Source organism: Pinus tabuliformis, chromosome 9, assembly GCF_031772625.1.
Source record: "Pinus tabuliformis cultivar Carrire ecotype Pingquan chromosome 9, CPIR1, whole genome shotgun sequence".
NCBI classification, from domain to species: Eukaryota; Viridiplantae; Streptophyta; class Pinopsida; order Pinales; family Pinaceae; genus Pinus; species Pinus tabuliformis.
In genome coordinates, this window is record NC_142307.1 from 1,803,717,373 (window position 1) to 1,803,743,188 (window position 25,816).

Here is a 25,816-nt window from a genome sequence, read left to right on the forward strand (position 1 = left end):
TGTTGGAGATCCCTTGGTTCTCCTTCGTTGAACCAATCCCCCACCATCCTTAAGGCCTTTGATGGCCGTGGGTTCCGTCCGTTTGGTATTCTACAGGAATTGCCTATAGGGGTAGAAGGTAAAACCGTTAGTCTGGATGTGGAAGTGGTTGATGCCCCTCTAGACTACAACCTTCTTTTGGGTCGAAGTTGGTCATATGCTATGACAGCGGTCGTTTCATCGGTCTTCAGAGTAATTAAATTTCCACATAACGGTAAGATCGTGACTATTGATCAGCTGACATACTTTTCATCCGACCCAGCCTCTTCAGAAGTATCCAGCATGTCGGTAAGACGACAATCCCTTATAGGGACGTTGGTGTAGGTTTAGTTAAGGATTCCGGTTTACTGGGAACTTTTCCTCTCCCTCCACTCAGCGTAGAACCTTCGTTTGCAACAATTCATATGATTACATCAGAAAACATTATTTATGATGATCCTTGGTTTGTCCCATCTGACTCTGAGATAGACTCATTCGGTAATGCTATGCCCTTGAGTCCATATGAAATTGCTTATGAAGCTCTCATGTCTTTTACCGACTTTCATTCAACCGAGGTCGACCAAATGAATGTGGTCAGTGAAGAGTCACTTTTCACCTCACCCTTAGAACGGATAGCGTTTCCCGAAGTCGTGTCATCTGACGAACAACTTCGCGAAATCCTAAGTGTAGACGATCTACCATGGGAGGATCTCCATCACAGATCTTCGTTTTTACCTAAGGATGATGCATTTGAAAATGATTTTTCATCTATCTTTACCGCTGAATATGTCAAAGACGCTCAGGATCCAACGAAACATTCTGATTCAGAGTTGAATTTAGGGAATATTTCTCGTACTATTCCCATTGATATTTCAGTGAAGCCCGGAATTGAGGAGAACATTCATATAGGTGCCGCATGTACAGAAGATGAAATCCAAACTTACAAGGCCCTATTCCAAGAATTCCGCGATGTGTTTGCCTGGTCTTACGAGGAAATGCCGGGAATCGATCCTGCCATTGTTGTTCATGAAATAAAGACCTACCCGGATGCTAAACCCATCCGGCAACGGTTGCGTCAAATTCACCCTCGAAAAGCGGCTGCGATTAAAGCAGAAGTCGAAAAGCTGTTGAAAGCAGGTTTCATTTATCCGATCCCGTTAACGGATTGGGTATCGAATATTGTTCCCGTCAATAAGAAACAAGGAACAATAAGAATCTGTATCGACTATAGGGATATAAATCGAGCTTGTCCAAAAGACAACTATCCTACGCCTTATATCGATCAAATTATTGATGATTGTGCCGGAAGTGAAATGTTTTCCTTTATGGATGGTTTTTCGGGCTATAATCAAATCAATATTCTACCTGCCGATCAACCAAAAACGGCATTCATTTGTCCATGGGGAACATTTGCTTATTGCAAATTACCTTTTGGGCTTAAGAATGCCGGGGCCACTTTTCAACGGGCGATGTCTTATGCATTTCATGACATCAAGCACATTGTGCAACCGTATCTCGATGATTTGCCTGCTCATTCTTTACGTCGAGCTGATCACCTTGTCCACCTACGAGCAATCTTTATGAGGTGTAGGCATTATCGAATTCGGTTGAATCCCCACAAGTGTGTTTTCTGTATAGAAACAGGTCGATTGCTGGGATTTGTTGTTTCAAAAGCCGGCATTCGCGTCGATCCCTCGAAAGTCAAGGCTATCATCAAATTGCCTCCTCCTTCGAGTTTGCGCCAACTCCAAAGTTTGCAAGGGAAAGCGAACTTTTTACGCCGATTCATCCCAAACTACGCCGAGGTCACTAAAGGTTTTACACGGTTGTTGAAACAGAACGTTCAATTCTTTTGGGACGAGATTGCCCAACAATCTTTTGATGCACTTAAACACGCGTTGACCCATGCACCGTTGTTGCATCCTCCCAACTACAACCAGGACTACTTCTTATACCTCGCAGCTTCGCATTCCACCATTGGAATGGTGTTAGTTCAAGAAGATGAATTCGGAGCGGAACATGTGATATATTATCTCAGTAGGACCTTAAATCCCACTGAGTTAAAATATTCGCATGTGGAGAAATTGGCCCTGGCAGCCGTTCAAGCTGTCCAGCGTTTTCGTCACTACATTCTTCTCCTTAAAACTACAGTTATTTCGGATTGCAACCCTATGATTTACATTTTGACAAAACAATTGCTAGGGGGCAAGTACTCTAAATGGATCGTTATCCTGCAAGAGTTCGACTTGGAATTCGAGAAGTCCAAGTCTAAGAAATCCTTAGTTTTTGCGGAATTGATGTGTGATTTCCCGAGTGCTGACACAGAGACTGTGGCAGAAGAGTCCATTGCGGACGAATCTTTGTTTCTTATCAGTACTGTAGATCCGTGGTACGGGGATATAATCATCTATCTCCAAACCCAAACCTTTCGGCCTGAAGCTTCAAAGGCGGAACGTCGAAAAATTCGGTTTCAATCCCAGCCATACAAAATTATTGGAGATACACTTTATCGCCGGGGGGCAGACTTAGTTTTTCGACGTTGTTTAACTCACGAAGAGGCTGAGAGAGTTTTGAATGATTGTCACTCTGGAGCATGTGGCGGTCATATGTCTGGGTATGCCACAGCTCAGAAGGTGTTGCGCGCTGGTTACTTCTGGCCATCTATGTTTAAAGATTGTATCATTGCAGTCCGGAAGTGCCACAACTGCCAAGTGTTTGATCGAAAGATGCGCGCACCACCTGCTCCTCTCCACCCTATAATTGTCGTTGGTCCATTCGCCAAATGGGGTATCGACTTTATTACTTGTAACCCTCACTCGGCCGGGGGGCATGCGTATATCATCCTCGCGGTTGATTATTTCACTAAATGGGCCGAGGCGATGCCTACATTCGACGCAAGCGGCAAAACAGCTGCAGTTTTCATATTCAATCATATAATAACTAGGTTTGGTGTCCCACAAGCAATCATTACTGACCATGGGAGCCATTTTCGAAACACCATGATGACTGAACTTACAAGCCAGCTTGGTTTGCGCCACGACAGCTCTACTCCTTATTATCCGCAAGCCAACGGTTTGGTTGAGTCTATCAACAAAGTTCTGGTTATCATGATCCGACGAACCATTGGTATTCATCGGTCGAATTGGCACAACATGTTATTTTCGGCGCTATGGGCATACCGAACCTCAGTGAAAACCTCAACAGGGTTCACTCCTTTCCAGCTAGTTTATGGCTTGGAAGCAGTGTTACCCATTGAATGTGAAATCCCATCACTTCAAATGGCTGTCGAATTACTTCCAGCTACTTCCGAAGAGGAGAAACGTTTATTGTACTTAGCTAAATTAGATGAGACTCGACGTGACGCTGCATTGGCAATCGAGACTCACGCGAAGCGAATGAAAGCTCAGTATGATAGAAATGTGACCCCTCGAAGTTTTTCGGAGGGAGACCTAGTGCTTTTATATGATCAAGCTAACGATAAGCTAGGTGCTGGAAAATTCGTTCCTATGTGGCATGGACCCTATATTGTAAAGCGAAAGCTAGCAAAAGGGGCTTATGAGCTGGTAGATTTTGATGGGGACTCTTTGGGTAAACCCAGAAATGGACTTTACCTAAAGAGGTATTATGCTTAAATGGTGGGTATGGAGAATTTTTAGTTAGGTTAGGTTTTCTTTCTAGCTAGTATGATTGTTAGTTAGTCAGTGTGCTTAGCTTAGTGAGTGTGTTTTTCGTCGTTATTCTGGCTTATCTTGGTTTTACTCTTGATATTACAGATGTCGACGCCTCTCCAAACATACATTGGATTTGCTGATGGTGCTTGTCGTAGTACACGGAATATCTCTTCCGCAGCTTGGGTTATCTATTCACCCTCTGACGAGTTAGTTTCTATGCATGGGGTAAGCCTCGGTCAAACAACGAATAACATTGCAGAATACAGTGCAGTGGTTGAATTATTATCCGAATCTATTTCATTTGGAATTCGACGTTTGATAGTGAGGTTAGATTCTGAACTTGTTGTATTACAGCTTAATAGAGTTTATGCCATTAGAAATCCTGTGTTATTAAGGTTGTTTTTGAGAGTGCGTCTCTTGGAACGTGAATTTGATTACATTGAATATCAGCATATTCCAAGGTCCTTAAATACATTAGCAGATGCAATTGCTTCTCGAGTGTTGGACAGACATTTACGATAATCATGCAAGTAAATTTAAAAACATTTCATCATACATGTTAAACAAGATAAGCCGGTAATAGTGATATATATATAGATAGGAGTGTGTCAAAAAATATACATCGTCTTCGATCATAGGTTGAAAAACACCTTATGATCGGCAAAAATGATAGAGTACAAAAAGTCAAAAATGTCACATGTGTCTACAAAATGACTAGCCAATCACTGGTGGTGCTCCCTGTACGACACCACTGCACGGGCTACCTTACGCAAAAATCTCCTAAACGGTCCAGGGACTGCGACTACAAAGCGCTGAATCCTGATAGGAATGTCATCCATAGTAGTCTCAGGCATATCTGCCGTCAGACGCTCTAGATCATGCTCCAACTCAGCTAGTACTTCTGCAGCCGCGTCCTGTGGGGCCGGTACCGGTGCAGCTGGATGTCTCCTCTCAAAAGGCCGGAGGTTGGCTGGACGCTGTGGACCAACATCTGCATTTTGAAACTTTCACTGTCAGTTTTGAGACGATATATATAAAAATAAAAAAAATACATAATTTGAAAACTCGTGAAAAATAAAGTACCTCTGTCATCCCATTGTTCTCCCTGTGGAAGAACCATGTCCGGATCATGTCGAAAATCTACTCCGGCATACGGAAAGTCCTGGATCGAGAAAACCTGGTCCTCCAACCAGTGAAAGTAACTATCAGAAAATCGAACAACTGCCGCGCCCTCGTCAGGATGCCGGGCCATCACCGCAACCCATCGTACCAGCTTTGGCTCCCGAGGACCCAAGATATCAACAGTGAGTTGCTGAGGGATCAGCATCAGAACTCTCTCTAAGGCAAAGCTCACGACTAAAGGCCCATATCCAAAAGTTTTCAGTCGTCCGTTCTTTGCCTTAGTCAGTTGGCTCTTCATATTAGCCGACACAGCATCACACCAGTTGAAAATGGTGCCTTGGTAACAGTCAATTGCCATCCGCATTTGGGACCCAGAAGCAATGTGCAAAGCGGCCGCGCCGCAAATTCTGGTAACCGTGAAAGCAATAACTTTGAGTTCACGCAGAGAGATGTGTTTGATCTCCACGCCTTTCGAATGGTGTGCCCCAGGTGTGCACCAATCTTCCCGGAGACTAACAAGGGATTGGCCACCCGGCCTAGTCCCGGCTAGATTGAGTTGCTCGCCTCTGTTTGGCAAGCCAGTGAGAAAGTATACATCCGAGGGCTCTATCTCGAGCTGGTGCCCTCCTATGTAAAAGCATTGCTCTTGAACATTCCATCTCTCAACCAGCCATTCTAAGAATCTTACCTGAGCCCTCATGCCCGGTATGGCCCAGTATTTGTATAACCCGCATGCTTTTAGGGCATCCAGGGAAGGTTGGTGTTCTATTGCAGCTTCATCAACCTCTTCGTGCTCTCTTTCTCTCCAATCCAACATGGTGAGTGCCCTACACACCAAGAAATGATGATTAGAATTAATTTGGGGAAATTTGAATGGTCATTTGTGAGGATTGGGGTTTCAATTTCCACGTTCCACGGAGGACGCACCCCGCGTTTGGAACACAGGGCGTCGGGACGCAGCTGGCCTGAAGGTGGGCTGCGTCCCCCGACCATTTTCCTGTATAGGAAAAAGTCGGGGGACGCAGGTCACCCGAAGGGCACCTGCGTCCACCGAGGAGCGCATTTTGAAACCTAAACCCTCCCAAAAAACAAAACTAAAACCTAAAAAACAATTTTAATCGGATAGAAATGAAGAGTAAGATGTTGTAAAATACCTGGAAGAGACGGCGTTCGATTCTGACGGTCGGATTTTCTGCAGCGACCACGGGAAGTTTCTTGTCAAAAGCTTCTTTTTCAACCTCAACAGTCAAACGGTAAAAATGACATGGTAAAAAGTCTTTTTATAGGTTTTTTGGATGAATTTGTTCATTTTTCACCATGGAAAGATGTTTTTCGATGTATTTTTGCCTATCTTAAACAGGTATGAGTAATGTGTCACTTTTGTGCAGGACAAAGGGACTTAGAGGGAAAATTGTTATTTTTTCACGAACAAAATATCAGAGTCATCTTTTAAGCCCTTTTCTGACTCCTAAAATATGAAAAGATTGCCGAGCGTTTCTTTTAAACTCGTTAAAACGAAATTAAAAGACGGTCCCCTTATAGCTCTTTCCTGACCGTAAAATCAGGAAAAGATTGCCGGGTTTTTGTCGTTTCAAACTCGATACGGAAATAAAACGACGTGTCCTTGATCGCTTTTTACTTTTCAGGTCAGTGGCACTAATTATGAAAGTACTCCTTGGTCGCAAGATCAAGCGGTTCCCCCAGGTATTATTTTATACTTTTTCGGGCTTGAGGGACACAAATCTACGAAAAAGTTCAACTTGGAGTCTTCTTAAGTTTTTCAGACTCTCTAAAATTGAAAAACACCGAGTTTCTCCTATACTGGGCTCGTTAAACATTTCACAGTAAAGGACCTGTTCAATTACAAATAGGAACGAACCACTCCTTCCTAGGGTTCGAATCAAAACTAGGTTGGACTCATCCGAAGGATGAGCTTATAATCAAGCACATGTTATCCTCCTCAAGCTTGTTAAAAATAAAGAGGTACTTGCCAGAAATGGTGGGGGAAAAAAGAGAAGAATGAGCCTATTTGTTATCCTTTGTCTCAGAAGAAACTTTATTACCACTCTTGAACGCGACACTTTTTCATTCACCTGGGTTGGGAAATTCTTCACCTCACAGTTGATCAAACCACCTTTGAAAGTCTTTAACCGGGTTTCAGGGATTAACTTTGAGTTATTCGTCACCAAGCCATCTGTCGTGTCGTTATGTGTTCAAGAGGTCTGCAAGCAAAACTTTCATCCGCAAAATACTTGTCATCCATTTGACCATCCCTGAGTCAGTCCTTACAGCAACATTTCTTCAACTTGAACAATGATTTCGTGTTGCGGGCTTGCCTGCAACGGGTCGCTTTCTATCGACATCAGCACATTATCTAGAGAGATGACTTAGAAATCGTCAGTACCTTGAAGTCTGCATGCATCAATGGCAGGTTTCTCGCCTTTGACGTCAGTTTACATCATTGACTTTCGATCGAAGGATTCCGTGAAATGTTCGACATCAACTCATTCATTCACATCTCATGGATTGTACTGGGTACTTTGAGAACCATTGACATTACTGGTGGTCTCTCTCACGCTTGTTAACAGTTTACATCATTGACTGGTAATCAAGTGGTTTCTACCATGTTCGACATCAACTCATTTATTCGCATGGCTAGAATCGTACCAATTCGGGAAGTAGAAATGAATACCCTGGATCTAGTTTCCACCATCTAGGCTGCGAGGAGTTTTGTATTCATTATCTAAGTAGATTAATCATAAACAGATGGCTGTGTCCATACTGTGTCTACAAAAGTCTATGATTGTGATGTACTGCAAAATCATTCCTCTATCAGAATAGTTAGTCTGTTAGTTAAAGTTTTGATCTGAGTATGGGAATGCCTACCTCAGTGATGATATAATCTTATACATGTATTTTGTGTTGAAAATTGCAGGTTCTGACCAGGCTCTCCACGGGATAATCCTTGAAATGATAAAGCGCTTCACCCTTCCTAGATATTACAAACCCTAATCTATTCCAGGCTTCGCACTTTAGGGGGCAATCTGTTACACTAAAAAATGTCACCATGACTATTTACAGTTAGTATGGCTCAATCAACAGTCATGCTACCCTCTTAGGCAAGTCTTATGCCTCTGCTCTCCATGTCAAACTCCAAAAAGAGAGAAAGTCTTGTATAAATGTATTTATCTCTGGGGACGCAGGTTCTCTCAAACTTACCTGCGGGGACGCTCCCAATGTTCACAAAAGCTGCGTCCGAAGACGCTCTGTATGTAAAGGGACAGGTGCGTCCCCCTGTAAAAGTTAGAATGCGCAAGTTTCATCTTTAAAAAGTTACTTGTGGTCATTTCTAGAGCATTCTAGAAGGTTGTTCGACGTGTATTGGGCGCCTCCAGATGGTTCATGCACTCCTATCAAAGAGGAACTTATCCCATCAATAAGGGAGTGATCCCATCCAAAGAGGGGACTATCCCATTGATGGTGGACCTGATTAACCTCCTCTTGAGTACTATAAATACAGGCATTGGGCCAGAAGGAGGGGAGGTTGAAGCTATACATTTTCTAAGGGTAAATGCTGCAGGAATTAAGCCTCCCATTTAGAAGCTTGTGAGGAGAGATTTCCATCTTTGCTTGTTCTATTTGGAAGTGGGTGAGCTTTGTCAAAGTAGAGGAAGACTCTTGTGGACCCTGGAAGGAGCTTGCACAACACCAAGGCTCAGGTTGTAATGGTTCCTTTTGATTACCTTTAATGCAAATTGGTCCATTCTTCTCAATAACTTGTTGTTTATGGGTTATTTCATGTACTCCTTGGTCTATATGGTGGATATGCTTTGTTTTATGTTATAATCAAGTGCTATTTAATTGTTTGACTGTTGGTGATTGCAGGTTTTGGAGAAAAGGAAGAGCTCATCCAGATCAACAAAGCTTGGACTTCTACAACAGCGTTTGGACAAAGGTAAGAACGAAACACTTGATTTCTCATATCATAATGCATGTTTAGAGAAGGATAGCTCCAGTTTGTTTTGTTTGTCATTAGAATGTCTTAGACTTCTAGGAAGGTCGGTTGTGTCCGCACTTTTGACTGATTCCGTGTGACACACACTTCGCAGAGTCTTACAATACAATTGACCAAAACTTGGGCTTTGAGCCCCAAAACATGCTGTGGGATCCCATGCCCAACAGGCCCCCAACACAATCATCGTGACTCATCTCGAGTCACTCTCCTCATGCAGAAATCTTGGCATGGAGCCCCTCCAAATGTGGCTGTGTTGCGCGAAGGTCCTGTTGATGCCTCGAAAATCGCTACATCAACATTGGTGAAAACCACCTGGTCCAGACCTTAAATGCAGCTCCTTTTCCGTATGGTGTGGTGGCTCTAACTAGATATAATGGGACCATTTTCCCAATGATTTATAAGTGGGATGGATAAGTGATTGATATTCTAATATCTAATGGTAATGATGGATGATTTATTCTAAAATGAAATAACATAAATAACTAATCTATCCTAGGAAGTCTTTCTATTAGTGCAATTTTTGATGGTTTTTATTAACAAGTAGGCATATAGATGACTCTGCTTATAAACAAAAATATTCATTCATATGATAATTACTTTGTTCAAGTAGTTGAACAAAGTAATAATTAAAACATTATCACACTAATATTTATACATCATTGGCATATATATGTATGAATGGATAACAACACTTAAACATTCAATAGTGATAAGTGAAAGAATTGTTGTGAAAGCATACACATACATCAATAATAGAAAAAATGAATAAATGTTGATTCACATAAAAGCATGAAGCAAAAACATAGATAATAGTACCATATGTGTTTGAGTCTCCTCCGATATGAATTGCATTCAAATCCTACCTTTCAACTTGGAAATTCTTTTACAAGAAGCAATAGTGCATATCACATAAAAGTATTCTTCATCAAAACTCAAAATTCAGGTCTAGTTTTTATAAAAATAAATACTTCGGAAGTATAGTAGTGCAACTTCCGATTCAAGTCTTAATACAAAAATTTGAGGACCCTTTCAAAAACATGAAAGGGTCTATAAATACTATCTAAACTAACAAACTATGAAATAAAAATGCTATGTGCTGGTATTAACCAAATCATAGAAATTTTGATAATCTTTTCAAAATAGGCATGCTATATTTGGTCAGAGTGGTTCATTGTTTTGGCTGACTATCTTGTGTTCTAAGCTAGCAAATGGCAAGCATCGGTTGCAGTTCTGGCAGATGACTCATGCGCGAATGTAGCTGGGCAGTGTATGTGGCATCAGTAATTTCAGGAATCATATAACTGATTGCATCGGTGAGGCATTTGATCGCTGTTTGTTGACTGTGTGGTTTAACAAGGAAAAACCAAAAGGTTTCCCATGTTAAAGTTTGAATACCTGCAATCAATCTTTCCCTTTTTTCCAGCTCCTGTTTCCATGTCTGTTCCAATGTTTTTATTGATGGAAGTTTCCCTAGAGAACATTCTATAATTAAATTTGACAAATAAAGAGTATCATTAATCAATTCAACCAGATTACTTGTTGTCGATCTGCATCTTGATGTCGCCCTTTCTGCTTTCATAAGTTGAGATTTCCATTCAAGGAATAAGATTTCTTTATGCGATTCCAGAATTTGGGGTAGATTTGCAACTTTTCCTTCTTTGGTTTCTTGCTAAGAAAGAAACTCTGTTAATATTTCATCTGCTTGCTCTAATTTCTGTCTCACATCAACTGACTTATCAATCATAGATGATGAAATTTCACATAGGGGAAGAACGAGAGAGATATTATGACATAATAAGCTCAACTGATTAGATAATTCTTTGGTAATTTGGAGAGCTTCCGATCTGAATTCTCCCACTTGGGGATATTCTTTGAATTTTTCTATTTACAGTGATAGTTGAGCAATTTGTTCTTCTTTTGATTTTCTCAACTGTTCATTTAATGATCGCAGCTTGCTCAATGCTTGGGATAGTTCTTGTTGCTTCTGAATTGCATGTTGATCAATTCTTTGTTTTTCTTTGAGAAATTGCTCGTTCAATTGATCATTTGACTGTTTCTGGGCTGCTAACTGCTGTTCCAACTGCTCTATCTTCTGCTGCTTCTCTTGTACCTGTGTTTCCAGCAAAACAATCACTTGGTCCTTTTCTTTAAGCAAGTTGCTTACCTCTAATGCCTTTTCCATTGTAGCTGCTATGTATGCTCCAGCATACTGAGAGAGTTTAGTGAGATCTTTAGAAGGGTTGACTTCCTCTCTCCATACCACATTTGTTATCTCCATTTGTGAAGTTAAAAGAGGAGATTGATCAATTTTCCTCTTTTTCCTTTGTCTCTTGATTACAACCCTATGCTTAGGGCTGTAGAAGACATCCAAGGGTGGTATTTCTTCTACATGTAAAACAATTTCATCGGTTGGATTTTCTAGAATTATTTCTACATCCTTTTGAGTTATGGGTGGGCCGCTAGTTCCCTCAGTCGGAACTGTATTGAGTGCTGATTTCTAACCAGTTGTCACCTCGGGTGTGCTGAATCCTTGTTGACTTTCAGTATTACTGATGATAGAATCAAATTGTTGCCATTCTTTGAGTAGTTTAGGATCAACATAAAGGCTTGTGTCAATGAGTTCACCACTTTTTTCTTGTCCCTGCTCCTGCTCTGGCAATTTTTCTTTTTCGAGGATCTTCTCCACTACAGGAGTCTTGTCGACAGTTTTCTATTTAGTTTGACTTGATGGCTGAACTGTAGGGGTTGTAGCTAATAGGTCCAAAGGTAGAGTTTGCAACCTCTGGGCTTTGAGCCTATTGAATGTTTCTAACCCTTCTTCTCCATATTTGATTCTAGCCAATCCTTTAACCTGAAAAAATATTTTGGCTGAAGCAAATAAATCATCAAAGACATCTGCTTCATGATCGAATTTGGCAAGTTTAGCTTGAGCGGTGACATTATGAGCAACCTTGTTTGGGTCATATTGCCTATTAGGAATGGTGGCAAGATTCAACATCTGAATCTTTTTTGCCTCTTTTTCTGCATGCTTGTAGTCATGTAAAGTGAAAATGCCACATCGTAGGGGGAATATAGGCCACATCTGTTTCTTGGAATCTCTAAGGGTTCTTGATGTCCCTGAAACTATTATTTGATATTCCAATTCTCTGGTTAACAATTTATCGAGAACATATAGAGGAAGAACATGGAGTTTAGTGAGACTGCCAAAAAGCCTCACATAGGTAAATTTCTCCTCTCCGAACCAGCTACCTACTATTGTCAAATCAACTACAGCATCATGGGATATCTTGGGAGCAGGATTTTTGAAAATAGAATAATATACAGGGGAAAGAAAACCATTGCAAATTCTGTACAGGTGATTTTTATAGTGTGCCTTCCACAACTGCTTGTGATAAATATGAATCGGGTTGGGATCTTGGGAAGTCCACTTCCATCCGAGTATCAGGAATTCAGAATTAAAACAAATAATGTCCATAATATATGCACTGTAGTAGAAAGGGGGAATGATCCGGGAAGTTGTATATGCATTCCTTCTGTATTCTAATATCTTAGTGGCTAGTCTATCAGACAAAATATTTGCCCAATCCATAACATAACCATTGATTGCAGCTTCCATTAACGGGACCATTTCTATAGTAAATTTTGTCCCCACAATCTACACATCATAGCTCTAGTATAGTAGTAAGGAGAAGCTAATGAGTCGACAGAATACTTACTCGATGAATCATGCTTGTGTTTCTTTGAGAAATGCCTCCATTGCTTGATCAGGTCCAACTCCAAGTCATTTTCCTTTGCAAATGCTTCTAGGAATGCCTTGTTGTATCACTTCTCGAGTGTCGGAAGATGATACATTTTCCTAAGATCTTCAGGCTTGAATGAGCCAAATATCCTCCCATCAGCTATGCAAAATGTTTTATCTGAAGTCGGGATTTTCTCCACCACCCATATTACCACATTAGTATACGACAAAACTTTGGCTCGCGCTGCTATCCTTTGAAGACAAGAACAAGCCAATTCCTTGAGAGTTCCCTCTGACTTGTTGGTTGAATCAACAGTGGCTTCCTCTGATAATTCCTCAGGCTCCTCTACTTCTATCAGATTATAAATGCTTTCCCAGCTAGTATTTCCCAGGCCAAGACATGTCGTATCTAAAATTAATCCTTTCTTGCTTGGTGCTAGATCTGTAGCTACAGGAGTTGCTATGGATTTATTTGATTTCTTCCCAATTTTCTTTGGATTAATGGGTTCGGAGAGACTCTGCACAAACAGTTGCAAACCGTAATACAGAGATAGTGTTGTTGCAAGCCAATATGAAAATGAATAGGATTATGTTGATTGACATACGATAAATGAAATACAGTTGAGGATTACCACGGATAAAATATTTTAAAGGATCTACCCTTAACTGTAAAATTTAATAGCTGTTCGAACCACCAATCGTGGTAAATTAATATCATAAATACCCATCTCGTCAATCGTATACCAAATGATTATTTCAAGCGTGCTTTAGATTTCATTGATTGGCGATCGGTGATAAATCACAAATCGCAATCGAGAGTGTCAAAGGGAAGGGCTTTAGCACTTGCAATGAATATCTCTAAATGCTGAAAGGTAATATTATATTATAATGGAGTGGGGTATTATGCATGCAAACCATTTTTCAGCATGTATTTACCTTTGGGATGCGAGCCTAATTAATTGATCGTAGTTGGGATTTGGCTTAAGCTTTTATCCTTTTGTCATATGACTCTGCCAATTGCCGATTGCGATTTACTTTATCGCATCGGGAGATTTGATGAGGCCTTTACATATGTCCCTTTATCAATGAATATCTCTGATTACTGATTGCGATATCGGATCAGAAGATATGATGAGACCTTGTGTGTGTACCTCTGGTAGTTGACTTCTCCGATTGTCGATTGCGATTTCCTTTTCAGATCAGAGGATTGGGTGAGGCTTTGTTTTGTATATGTCCCTTTGTCATTGCGATATGTGATCTCTGATCGCTTTATCACAATGTAGAATGGTTTTATAATATTTTAAAGGAACACTTTGTTTTTTATCAAAAGGCTTTATAAAATGATTTGTTTACATCCGGCCTTTTAATAAAGATTTTCCTATTATGAGGTTAATACCAGTTTTATTCATTAACTCACAAATCTAACTAAGTTTATTTAAAAAGGGACCTATTTCATATTAAGATTTTGTGTAAAATGTTTATGAAATGGAGGGTTGTTGTACAGCACAACAAGTCTGTAGTGCACTCTTCTGCTGTCTGTTGGATCTGCTCTACACTTTCGGCTAAATGCTCACTGTCAGGGGCAAATTCCTGACTTAAGGTATGCATCACCTTCATCTTTGCAAGCTTTCCTTCAATATTGCCAGTGATGATGAAGGCCTCATCAATCCAAGGTTGGACACACACTTTAAGTACTGCCTCTTTCTGTCGCGCGACAGCAACCTATTCCTTCAATGCCTTCGCCTGTTGTAGCTTCACCAGCCGCTGAGTCAGAACAATTATCTGCGCCATTCCACGCACACTGTCATACTGCACTTGAAGCTCCCTCACTTCTGTTTCTAGGCGTTGTATGGTGGGGTCCTCTTGTAAGGAAGTGAGGACTGCTAAGGATTCTTCCAACATCATAGTATAGTTCTGCACTTCTTGTCCTATTTCCTCCAGCCCTTTTTGAATAGCGCTCACACGTTGTTCCCTAACTTCTGGGGGCGTGGATGACTATGCCTTTAATCACAATTCAGCAATCTGGAGGTTGATGTCTAGCTTTATCTTCGTTGCTTCCTCCTTTTCCTCGTGGAATCCACTAACCAATCTGTGAATCCACACTCCAACTGGTCGGTCAGTCACAATTTCTAACTCTAGAGCACGACAACACGCTTCCTCTACTATCTGATCCAACTGTTGATTCTGTGCCAGCACTTCATCATGTTGTAGACTAAGCTACTCATTGTTGATTCGCTGTTCGCTGAGCATTTGTACCACGCGTCCTTCCCTAGTGCAGAGTTCTACTGTCGCTCTGTCCTGTAGCTGGTATAATATATCCCGTGGAAGGGCAACCAAGTTTATGCCAAGTCCCTTGATCCAGCCCAACGTGGCTCTGTCCTCCATGTTGTCCACTATCAGTGCTCCTTCCGACAGTGCGATGGTGTTAGCCATCTTGGCCCGTAGCAACTGCTCCATTGCCGATGTACCTGTGGCACCGTAGGCAGCTACCATTCCCTCCTGTGGGTGTCGCACCTAAAGTTGTTGCAGCTATGCCCTGAGGGCCCCCAACACATTCTACTGCTCCATCATCGATTCCTAGAGTGCTTCCTTAGTGACCTCATGAACTGTGTTGACGATGATGTAGAGGTCACCCTCTGTCAGTGTAATAGGTTCACTATCCAGTTTGGAAGCCTTGGTCTTCTTCCATGGGCCTGCTCGTTCCATACCGCGCACCTGTTTCAGTTGTGCAGACGTTGTGCTTGGGTCCGCGCCTTCCACTGTGTCCTCTGTTCCCTGTCCCATGGTCAAGTCTGGGCCTCCTTCTTCCCACGTTGTGGTGGCCCCTATTGCATGTGCTGTTGTAGCTTGTTCGATGCCCTTGGTCTGCTATGTGACAGCCTTCGCTTCCTCATGGAAAGCCCTTACCTCCTCAACTAACTGCTCATTGCGCTTCTGTTGAGCCAATAGCTTGGTGGCATCCTTTTGTTTTTGTACCGCTGTCTTATCGTGCACCTCTAGATCTGGGGTGCGCCACTCAGGTGGCCATGAGTCAAGCACAGCGAAGATGGCATCATCAATCGCGATGAAAGGAATATTGGTCCAGTTCTGTGCCAGATCTTTGCATGCCTTAATATACACATTGTGCATATCCGCCTTGAAGTATTCAAAGCTATGTAGACTATCGTACACTGTGGGGGATAGGTACAGCCTTCTATTAATCCACATTCGGATGCTCTCCTCCATGGGCACCCAGAAGATATTGGTTTCGTGGATCCTCGTGGTGTCCTTCGTAGCCCATAGCAACGTGTACTTTGTCGCCTTTGGCAGGTCCTATTCAAGAGGAGGGAACTGACTATCCTTAGGAAATTCCCCGGTCACCAATAAGATGGACAAGAGAAATAACGCATAGTGGAAGGTCTTGCCCTGCTCCTGAACTTCCTTGTAGTTGGTTAGAAATTCTTCACAGAGGAATTCGGCCTAGTCCAATTGGACCCCCTATGCGCATTGTTCGGCTAGCGCGATGATTGTTGCTAGTATCTCATTGCCATGACATTTTCTCTTCACCTTCCTGGCCAGCAGTTGGGTGGCTATGCACACCCCTTTTTCTGGAATGCTACTAATTATGTAGCCTCTCTACTTCTTTTCCAACTTGTATTCATTTTTCATGGCCTCTGCGAGTGCCAAATCTCCACTTTTGCTAGCTATTTCTGCGAGGTCCCTCCCCTCACAGGGAAGTCGAGAAATCCTGTGAATAAGCTCAGCCATGATGGGAATAGGATCCTCCAACCATAGATACCCATCATGCACCAGGCACAACAGCTGCTTCATGACAAAGATCGTAATCGGTGCGCGGTGAAAATGTGGAATCCATAGTAGGTGGAGTAGCCCGGCCTTCTCCACACCGCGCAGCCATTTCTGCAATTCTAGCGTTGTAACAGACCCCTCCTTGCTTTGTTTCATGAGGTTTTCAGTTTGTAAATGTGGGAACTTTTCACTGTCTGCGAGGTCCAAATCTTCAAATTTCATCATGGGAATGTAGCCCAAGACTGAGCCTTCAAATAAAATTCCATTGTGGAGGAGCAGGGTCTAGAGTGCACTCTTATCGGCATCAAAATCCTTGGGTACTTTTGCTTTCCCTTTCCGTAGAGGGACATACTCAGGCAGTTTTTCTGCAATGCGCACTGGCTAGATGTCTTCTTCCATTTCTTCATCTGCCTCTATCTCTTCTACGAAAGCCTGGAAGTCCTCCTCCTCATCATCTGTCTCAAGGTTAACATTCTTTCCCTTGTCTTCCATAGAAATTTTACCAAACCGCGGATTTCACGGGGACATGCGGACTGGTCCCACTACCTGTGTATCCATCTTGGGCCTCAGCGTCCAGGGTGATTTCGAAATTTCCAGTTCATTCCCCACCTGCACTGTAAGGCCCTACGCGTCTTTCTCGGTGGTACTTTCAACAAAACCCACACCTCTCCTGGTAGTTGTCATTGTGTTCAAGCTGTCTGTAGTTGTTCGTGACTTTGGAGGCTCAAACACCACTTGGCGCTCAACACGTTGTGCTCTCTGCAACAACTCAAATCTTGAACGAACAAGTGTTGTCTCATGGGTAGCCTTGGTAGTTTTATAACATCTTTCAAATTTGAATTTGACCATTCCCCCCATGTTTAAGTCATTAATGCATTCTTGGCGGTAGATCGTCCCAAATATAGTTCTGACTTCATGTCTTAATTGCCCACTGCCCGCTCCTTTTTGTCTTAAATTGGACCTCTTGTCATGAACAATGACACCAATGGTCACTTCCTAGCCTACCCACGTGGCAGCACAGCACCCTCTACGCGGGCGCGACCCTTGTGACATGTCGATCTTGCACGCAACCTCCTTATCGCGTAGCTCCCTCATAGACTCTTTTATAGTCCCGCGCTCTCTTTCAACTACTTGGAGCGTTGAGACTGTGCTCCCTACGGCTAGTCAAGTGGTTGCACCACCTGTGCGAGACTTCAATTCACCTTCCAGCCTAGTCTGTGGGCACTCCTCAATTACCCTTGCGACAGTCAGTGCCACGCGTTCTTCCTTATGCAGTGCGCTCCCCTGGTTACTTTGTTTGGTAAGGTGCGGTCGCAGCCATGGTAGCAGAGTCACAAATTCTCGGCAAAAATCTTCTAATGCAGTAGTATGGTTGTCCATATCTTGTCTTGTCATTCTTGGTTTATCGATGAGACATGCTTGCGCGATTTCGTTTTCCAGTTTTTGTAGAAATTCGCACTGTAGATCAATAGATTATGCAATATACTAAAACACAATACAAGATATACTTCTACAACACTTTCTGGAAGCTTAATCAAATTGAGCATGATCAATGAGAACACATATAACTGAGATTGAGAAATCAATCACACATAACACATAAGAAATATCACGGGGAAAGCCTCAGCCTAAAACCCCAACTCTTTATTATCATACAAGTGGAAATCTTGTTCAAGTTATAATAAGAATCATCTCTCAAGCTATCCTGCTCTCTCTACAATCAAACAATACAACTCACAGACTGAATAGACACTATATATGTCCTCCTCAAGCCCTCCAAGCCTCCTATTTCCTTGCGTAGTTTTTCTTGGGGTCCAGTGAAGCCACATGTGTGAATTGGCCTCATCACACCCACAAAACCTGAAGAAGTAACTGCGTAATCCTCAAGGAAAGAATTCCTTCTACATGCAAGGAATATTCACAATGGAATATTCTAGCAACTAATAGTACAATGCCCCTCCATCTGATCTCAACTGGGTCTCTGTCTGAACTGACATGTATGAGTTATTTATGAGAGAATACTCAGTTATCTAAAGTGCAGTAGTTACATGCATGCAAGCATTAACTAACTGAACTTATATTAATTCAACAAACTGCTTGAACTAATCTAACTAGACTTGACTCAGTTAACTAAGTCAACTAATTACACCTCAATATTAAAACTCATCCTTATCTCTTTAACTAATGGATAAATTCCTCAATTAATGGAGAAACTGTTGCATGTCCCCGCATAGACTTCAAGTTTGATTTTCCTTAACTAATTAACACAAGATGAATTAATTAATTATTTCATAAACTCCTGCTAAAATCAAATTCGAATTTTACTTCACTGTTTAATTTTAGGGACTGACTAAAATAGGAAGGTATCCCAAAATGCTATTTATAGAATGATATTTTTCACACTTCCTTTTTTCCATCCAATGTTGCTAAGATCAACACTGGTTGAACTGCTATTTATAGTAGTGCTATTTTTAACAATTCTATTTTTAGCATTTCTTGTTGCTATTTTCAACCCTCCCTCTCAACAAGAAAAGGATTATCAATAACCCCAATCCTGTCTCTATGGAACTCTAACTTGCATTTTAACAATGCCTTAGTTAAAGAATCATGTTTCTCGGTCGAAAAATATAGCAACAATATGATCCTCTTGACCACACAGTCTCGAAGATGGTGATACCGGATATCTATGTGCTTGGGCCTGTCATGAAAAACTAGATTCTCAGAGAGTTTGATACAACTCTAGTTATCACAGTAGATTACTGTAGAATCCATCGTCTAACCAAACAATCCCACTAGAGTCTTTCGCATCCAAATGGCCTCACATGCAGCCTGACTAGCAACCATGTATTCAGCCTCTGCTGAGCTAAGTGCAACTGGTCTTTGTTTCCTGCTGTACTAGGAAACTATAGCTGAACCAAGGTTAAAGATTCCTCCAGAAGTGCTCTTCCGGTCTGATGGACTCCCTGCCCAATCTGCATCTGTGAAGCCCTCAAGCTTCACTCCCTTTTTCTTTTTGTACCAAAATCTGAACTAAGATGTGCCTCTGAGGTATCTCAGCACATGCTTCATTGCCTTCCAAAATAGCTTGGTAGGCTGAACCATAGCTTGACTCAGCTGGTTCACAACAAAGCATAAGTTGGGTCATGTGTTCACCAGATACATATGTTGGGTGTGGAGCCTGATTATCTTCTATATTCAAAGGTATCGCCACATAGGACCCCAGTTCGAAATGGGGGCGGCAACGCCGCCCGTAAAATGTTCGCTGCAGGGGGGGTCCAAGGGGGGGCAGTTTCGGGGGCAGCGCCCCCGAAGCTAAAAACAGCTGTAAAATTGCCTTGTAAAAGTATAGTAATTTCTAGTCAAATCTAGGCCGTTCATTAGGCGAATGATCTGACGGTAGAACTTATGTTTAGTTTAGGGTTTTTTGCCCTAGAAGGCAACCCCTCTCTTTGTATGAGGGTATTGTATTTGAGGCTGTGTGATAGATGTGTATTGTGTGAGCGAGGAATAGAGAGGTGAGACTGTGAAAGAAAACATAGGGTATTACAGCGGATTTGCTGTAGGTTGTGTCTCTTCATTTTGCTGGATAATAGAAAGGAAGGACTGGCTGTTCGGGGTGGACGTAGCCCAAACTGGGTGAACCACGTATATCTGTGTCTCTCTTGTTTTGTGCGTTTTCTGTGTTTATATTTCTGCAATATTTTATGTGTTCCATTGCTCCGTAATATATAATTTTCTAACAACTGGTATCAGAGCTGAAGGTCTATTTGGCTGATAAACTCGCAGGAAAGAAGGGTTCCTGGTTCGAGTGGGAGAAATGGCAGAAGATGGTAAGTTTAGGGTCTAGAAATTTAACGGCCAAAACTTCTCACTGTGGAAGATGCAGATGGAAGATTATCTGTATCAGAAAGATCTATACCTACCATTGGGCGGAAAAACAAAGATGCCGACGGGTATGAAAGATGAAGAATGGAACCTTCTTGATAGAAAGGCACTCGGAACAATACGGTTGTGCCTTGCTGCATCAGTCGCCTTCAATATTTTGAAGGAAACCACGACAGAGGGTTTGATGCAGACGTTGTCGAAACTATATGAAAAACCCTCGGCCTCAAACAAGGTATTTCTTATGAAACGGTTATTTAATATGAATATGTCAGAAGGTGGATCTATTGCAAACCATTTAAATGATTTTAATACAGTTACAAGTCAGTTAAGTTCTGTAGGGGTAAACTTTGATGATGAAGTTAGAGCTCTGTTATTCTTGTGCTCATTACCAGAAAGTTAGAATGGTTTGGTAATGGCCATTAGTAACTCCGTTTCTGGATCTAGTACTTTAAAGTTCAATGATGTTGTCGGTGCTATCCTTAGCGAGGAAATGCGACGGAAAAGCTCCGGTGAGACATCGGGAAATGCTTTGAGTGCAGAGTCTAGAGGAAGAAAAATGGAAAGAGGAAAGAGCTCAGGATATCGCAGTAAATCAAGGAAAGGCAGATCCAAGTCCAGATCGAGGATAGTGTGCTGGAAATGTGGAAAGAAAGGACACCTAAAGAAAGACTGTAGATCTCGGAAGGGAAAAGAAGGAGATGCACAGCAAGAAAACAATCATGAAGCAAATGTGACAGGTGAGGTGTTACAAGATGCTTTGATTCTTTCTTTTGAAAATATTACTGATTCCTGGGTGGTAGATTCAGGGGCTTCATTCCATGCCACACCTGATAAGAAATACTTTCATGACTATGTTCAAGGAGATTTTGGACAAGTTCGTCTGGGTGATGATAAACCTTGTAAAATCGTTGGAATGGGTAAGGTTCTTGTAAAACAACAGAATGGAAACCAATGGCTATTAAAGGAGGTAAGGCATGTTCTAGATCTAAAGAAAAATCTGATTTCAACAGGGCAGTTAGGCAGTGAAGGTTGTGTGACAACTTTCACAGATAAAGCTTGGAAGGTCACCAAAGGAGCCCTGGTAATAGCAAAAGGCGAAAAGGTTGGTACATTGTATTTATGCAATGGTATTTCTAACTCTGTTAATGCTTTAACTTCCAAAGGAGAAAATGCAACATTATGGCATCATAGGCTCGGACACATGAGTGAAAAGGGGATGAAGATTCTTCACTCAAGGAATTTGTTGCCGGGTTTGAAGAATGTTGATTTGGACTTCTGTGAGAATTGCATTTATGGAAAACAGAAGAGAGTCAGATTTCTCAGAGTTGGGAAAGAAAAGAAGAATGAAAAATTAGAGCTTGTGCATACAGATGTATGGGGACCTGCTTAGGTATCATCTCTTGGTGGCTCTCGTTATTATGTTACTTTTATTGATGATGCAACTAGAAAAAATTGGATTTATTGTATTAATAATAAATCTGATGTATTTGATACTTTCAAGAAATGGAAAGCTTTGGTTGAGATTGAGACAGGAAAGAAATTGAAGTGTCTTAGATCAGACAATGGAGGTGAATATTGCAGCAAAGAGTTTGATAGGTACTGTTCAGAGCATGGAATTCGCAGAGAGAAGACAGTTCCAAGAACACCACAAGAAAATGGTGTGTCAGAAAGGATGAACAGAACAATCATGGAGCGTGCAAGGTGCATGAGATTGCATGCAGGATTGCCTTTACAGTTTTGGGTAGATGCTGTAGATACTGCTGTTTATCTAATAAACAGAGGGCCTTCAAGTTCCTTGGATGGTGGTGTTCTAGAGGAAGCATGGACAGGTAAAAAGGTAAACTACTCTATTTTAAAGCCTTTTGGTTGTGAGGCCTTTGTCCATATTGATAAAGAAAATAGAACAAAGCTTGAGGCAAAGTCAAAGAAATGTACCTTTATTGGATATGGTGTTAATGATTTTGGTTATCGCTTATATGATTACGAAAATCACAAAATCATTAGGAGCAGAGATGTAATATTCAATGAAAAGGTCTTGTATAAGAATCAGTTTCAGGAAAAGAAACAGGAAAAGGAAAACAAGGAATACGCAGTCTTTGATGAAATCACTGGAAAAGTAAAGGTGCCTGAAAATAATAATAATCAACAACAACAGGCACCCGAAACACCTGAAAGTGGTGTTAGAAGATCGACCAGGATAAGTAGACCCCCTGAACGATGCTCTCCTTCATTATATTATTTATTGCTGACTGATTCCGGTGAACCCAAATGTTATGAAGAAGAAATGCAGGTTGAAAGTAGGAAGAAGTGGGAGGTAGCCATGGAAGAAGATATGGACTCCTTAATGCATAACCAGACTTGGGATTTAGTCAGGTTGCCTGTAGGAAAAACTACATCGAAGAATAAATGGGTTTATAGGCTGGAGGAAGAAGATGGAGGAAAACAGAGGTATAAAGCTAGACTTGTGGTGAAGGGGTTTGCACAGAAGAAAGGTATTGATTTTGATGAAATATTTTCTCCTGTTGTTAAAATGACTTCAATCAGAACTATTTTAAGTCTTGTAGCAGCTGAAGATTTGCATCTTGAGCAGTTAGATGTAAAGATAGCCTTTCTCCATGGGGATTTGGAGGAAGAGATATATATGCAGCAGCCACAAGGATATGAGGTGAAAGGGAAGGAGAAACTAGTGTGCAGGTTGAAGAAGAGCTTGTATGGATTAAAACAGGCTCCAAGGCAGTGGTATCTAAAATTTGACAAGTTTATGTCTAAACAAGGTTATACTAGATGTCACTCTGATCATTGTGTTTATTTGAAAAAGAAAAATGATGGCAGCTATATTATATTGTTATTGTATGTAGATGACATGCTTGTTGCAGGATCTAACATGCAGGAAATAAATGTGCTCAAAAGAAAATTGGCAAATTCATTTGCAATGAAGGATTTGGGAGCTGCGAAACAAATCCTTGGTATGAGAATAACTAGAGACAGGAAAAATCGTAAATTAACATTGTCTCAGAATGAGTACATACAAAAGGTGTTGAAAAGATTTAACATGCACAATGCAAAACCAGTTAGTACACCTTTTGCTAGCCATTTCAAAATTAGCAAGGAAATGTGCCCAAAGACCCAAGAAGACATGGATTATATGTCTAAAGTTCCATATGCATCAGCAGTTGGAAGCTTAATGTATGCAATGGTCCGCACAAGGCCTGATCTTGCACATGCAGTGGGAGTTGTAAGTAGGTACATGAACAATCCAGGAAAGGAACATTGGATGGCAGTGAAATGGATTCTCAGATATCTGAAAGGTACCACAAATCAAGCATTATGCTTTGGTGGTTCAAACATCTCCCTACAAGGATATGTTGATGCAGATATGGTAGGTGATAGAGATAACAGGAGGAGCACTACAGGATATGTATTTACTGTTGGAGGAACAACTGTCAGTTGGGTTTCAAAAATCCAAAGTGTTGTTGCAATTTCAACAACAGAAGCAGAGTATGTTGCTGCTACAGAGGCTAGTAAAGAAATGATTTGGTTACAAAGGTTTATGGGTGAATTGGGTAAGGAGCATGATATGGGCACGTTATACAGTGATAGCCAAAGTGCCATTCATCTTGCAAAGAACTCATCGTTTCATTCCAGGACTAAACACATACAGCTCAAGTACCATTTCATACGATCAGTGTTGGAAGATGGAGAGTTGAAGCTGGAAAAGATACACACTAGCCAAAATCCTGCAGATATGCTAACAAAAGTTGTAACCAGGGAGAAATTGAGAATATTCTCAGTTTCAGTTGGTCTTCAAGGATGACGATGAAGATGAGAAACAGCCAGGTCCAAAGAGGAGTCATTGTCCAGCAAATGGAGCAGCGGTGGAGTTGCTACAATCAGTCTCCAAGTGGGAGATTGTTGGGTGTGGAGCCTGATTATCTTCTATATTCAAAGGTATCACCACATAGGACCCCAGTTCGAAATGGGGGCGGCAACGCCGCCCGTAAAATGTTCGCTGCAGGGGGGGTCCAGGGGGGGGCGGCTGCGACCTTTGGGAGCCCCCCCCTGGTGGGGGGTTTCGGGGGCAGCACCCCCGAAGCTAAAAACAACTGTAAAATTGCCTTGTAAAAGTATAGTAATTTCTACTCAAATCTGGGCCGTTCATTAGGCAGATGATCTGACGGTAGAACTTATGTTTAGTTTAGGGTTTTTTGCCCTAGAAGGCAACCCCTCTCTTTTTATGAGGGTATTGTATTTGAGGCTGTGTGATAGATGTGTATTGTGTGAGCGAGGAATAGAGAGGTGAGACTGTGAAAGAAAACAGAGGATATTACAGCGGATTTGCTGTAGGTTGTGTCTCTTCATTTTGCTGGATAATAGAAAGGAAGGACTGGCTGTTCGGGGTGGACGTAGCCCAAACTGGGTGAACCACGTATATCTGTGTCTCTCTTGTTTTGTGTGTTTTCTGTGTTTATATTTCTGCAATATTTTATGTGTTCCATTGCTCCGTAATATATAATTTTCTAACAACATAAGTGAACCCACCAGCTGTCGATAAACAGTAGCAGTTACTACCTCACCTAAAGTAGCATCCTCCTTCCTCCAGTTCCTAGCTAGAGGAGTCTGCATGGGCTTGCAGTTCTCCATGTGAAAGTTCCTGAGTATCTCATTGGCATACTTGCCTTGAGACACAAATACTTCCCCATCTTTCTGCCACACCTCCATGCGTAGAAAGTAGCGCATAAGTCCCATTTCCTTCATCTCGAAATCTCTTGTAAGGTCCTCCTTGTAAGACTGTATCAGCTGATCATCACCTATCAAAATCAGATCATCGACATAAAGAACAATGGTCAATGGTTTACCTTCTACCATGATGTGGTAAAGGTTAACATCTGCTTCACTCTTGGTGAAGCCCAAATTGGTGAAATAGTTGTCGATCCTGGTGTACGAAGCACGGGGTGCTTACTTCAGCCCATATAGATCCCTCTTGAGTCTGCACACATGCGACTCACGATCGAAGGTTTCGAAACCCTCTGGCTACTCAATTTACACCTCCTCCTCAATCTTCCCATTGAGGAATGTTGTCTTCACATCCATCTGGTGGATCTTCCACCCCATCTGAGATGATAGTTCCAACATCGATCTAATCGATGAGTACCTTGCTACGGGAGCAAAAGTATCATCGTAGTTGATCCCCTCGACCTGTGAGAAACCCCGAGCAACAAATCTTGCCTTATGTTTCTCAACACTGCCATCAACTACCTACTTTACCTTGTAAAGCCATCTAGAACTCACCACTGACTTGCCTTGAGGCCTTGGGACAACATCCCACACACTATTTCGAATGATAGAGTTGTACTCCTCTACCATTACATCAATCCAGACTGGTTGCTACACTTCCTTCTCGAATGAAGAAGGTTCGGTATCTACACACTCCCCAACCAGGGCCATGTACCCAGTGTACCGCTCAGGTGACCTCCTCTGTCTGTGCTGAGAAGATGGTTGTCCCACATTCTCCCGCGCATCCAGCATCAACCTGTCAGCTTCCCTTGAGCGTTTCCGCCCATATCTGGAAGTCTCAGCATG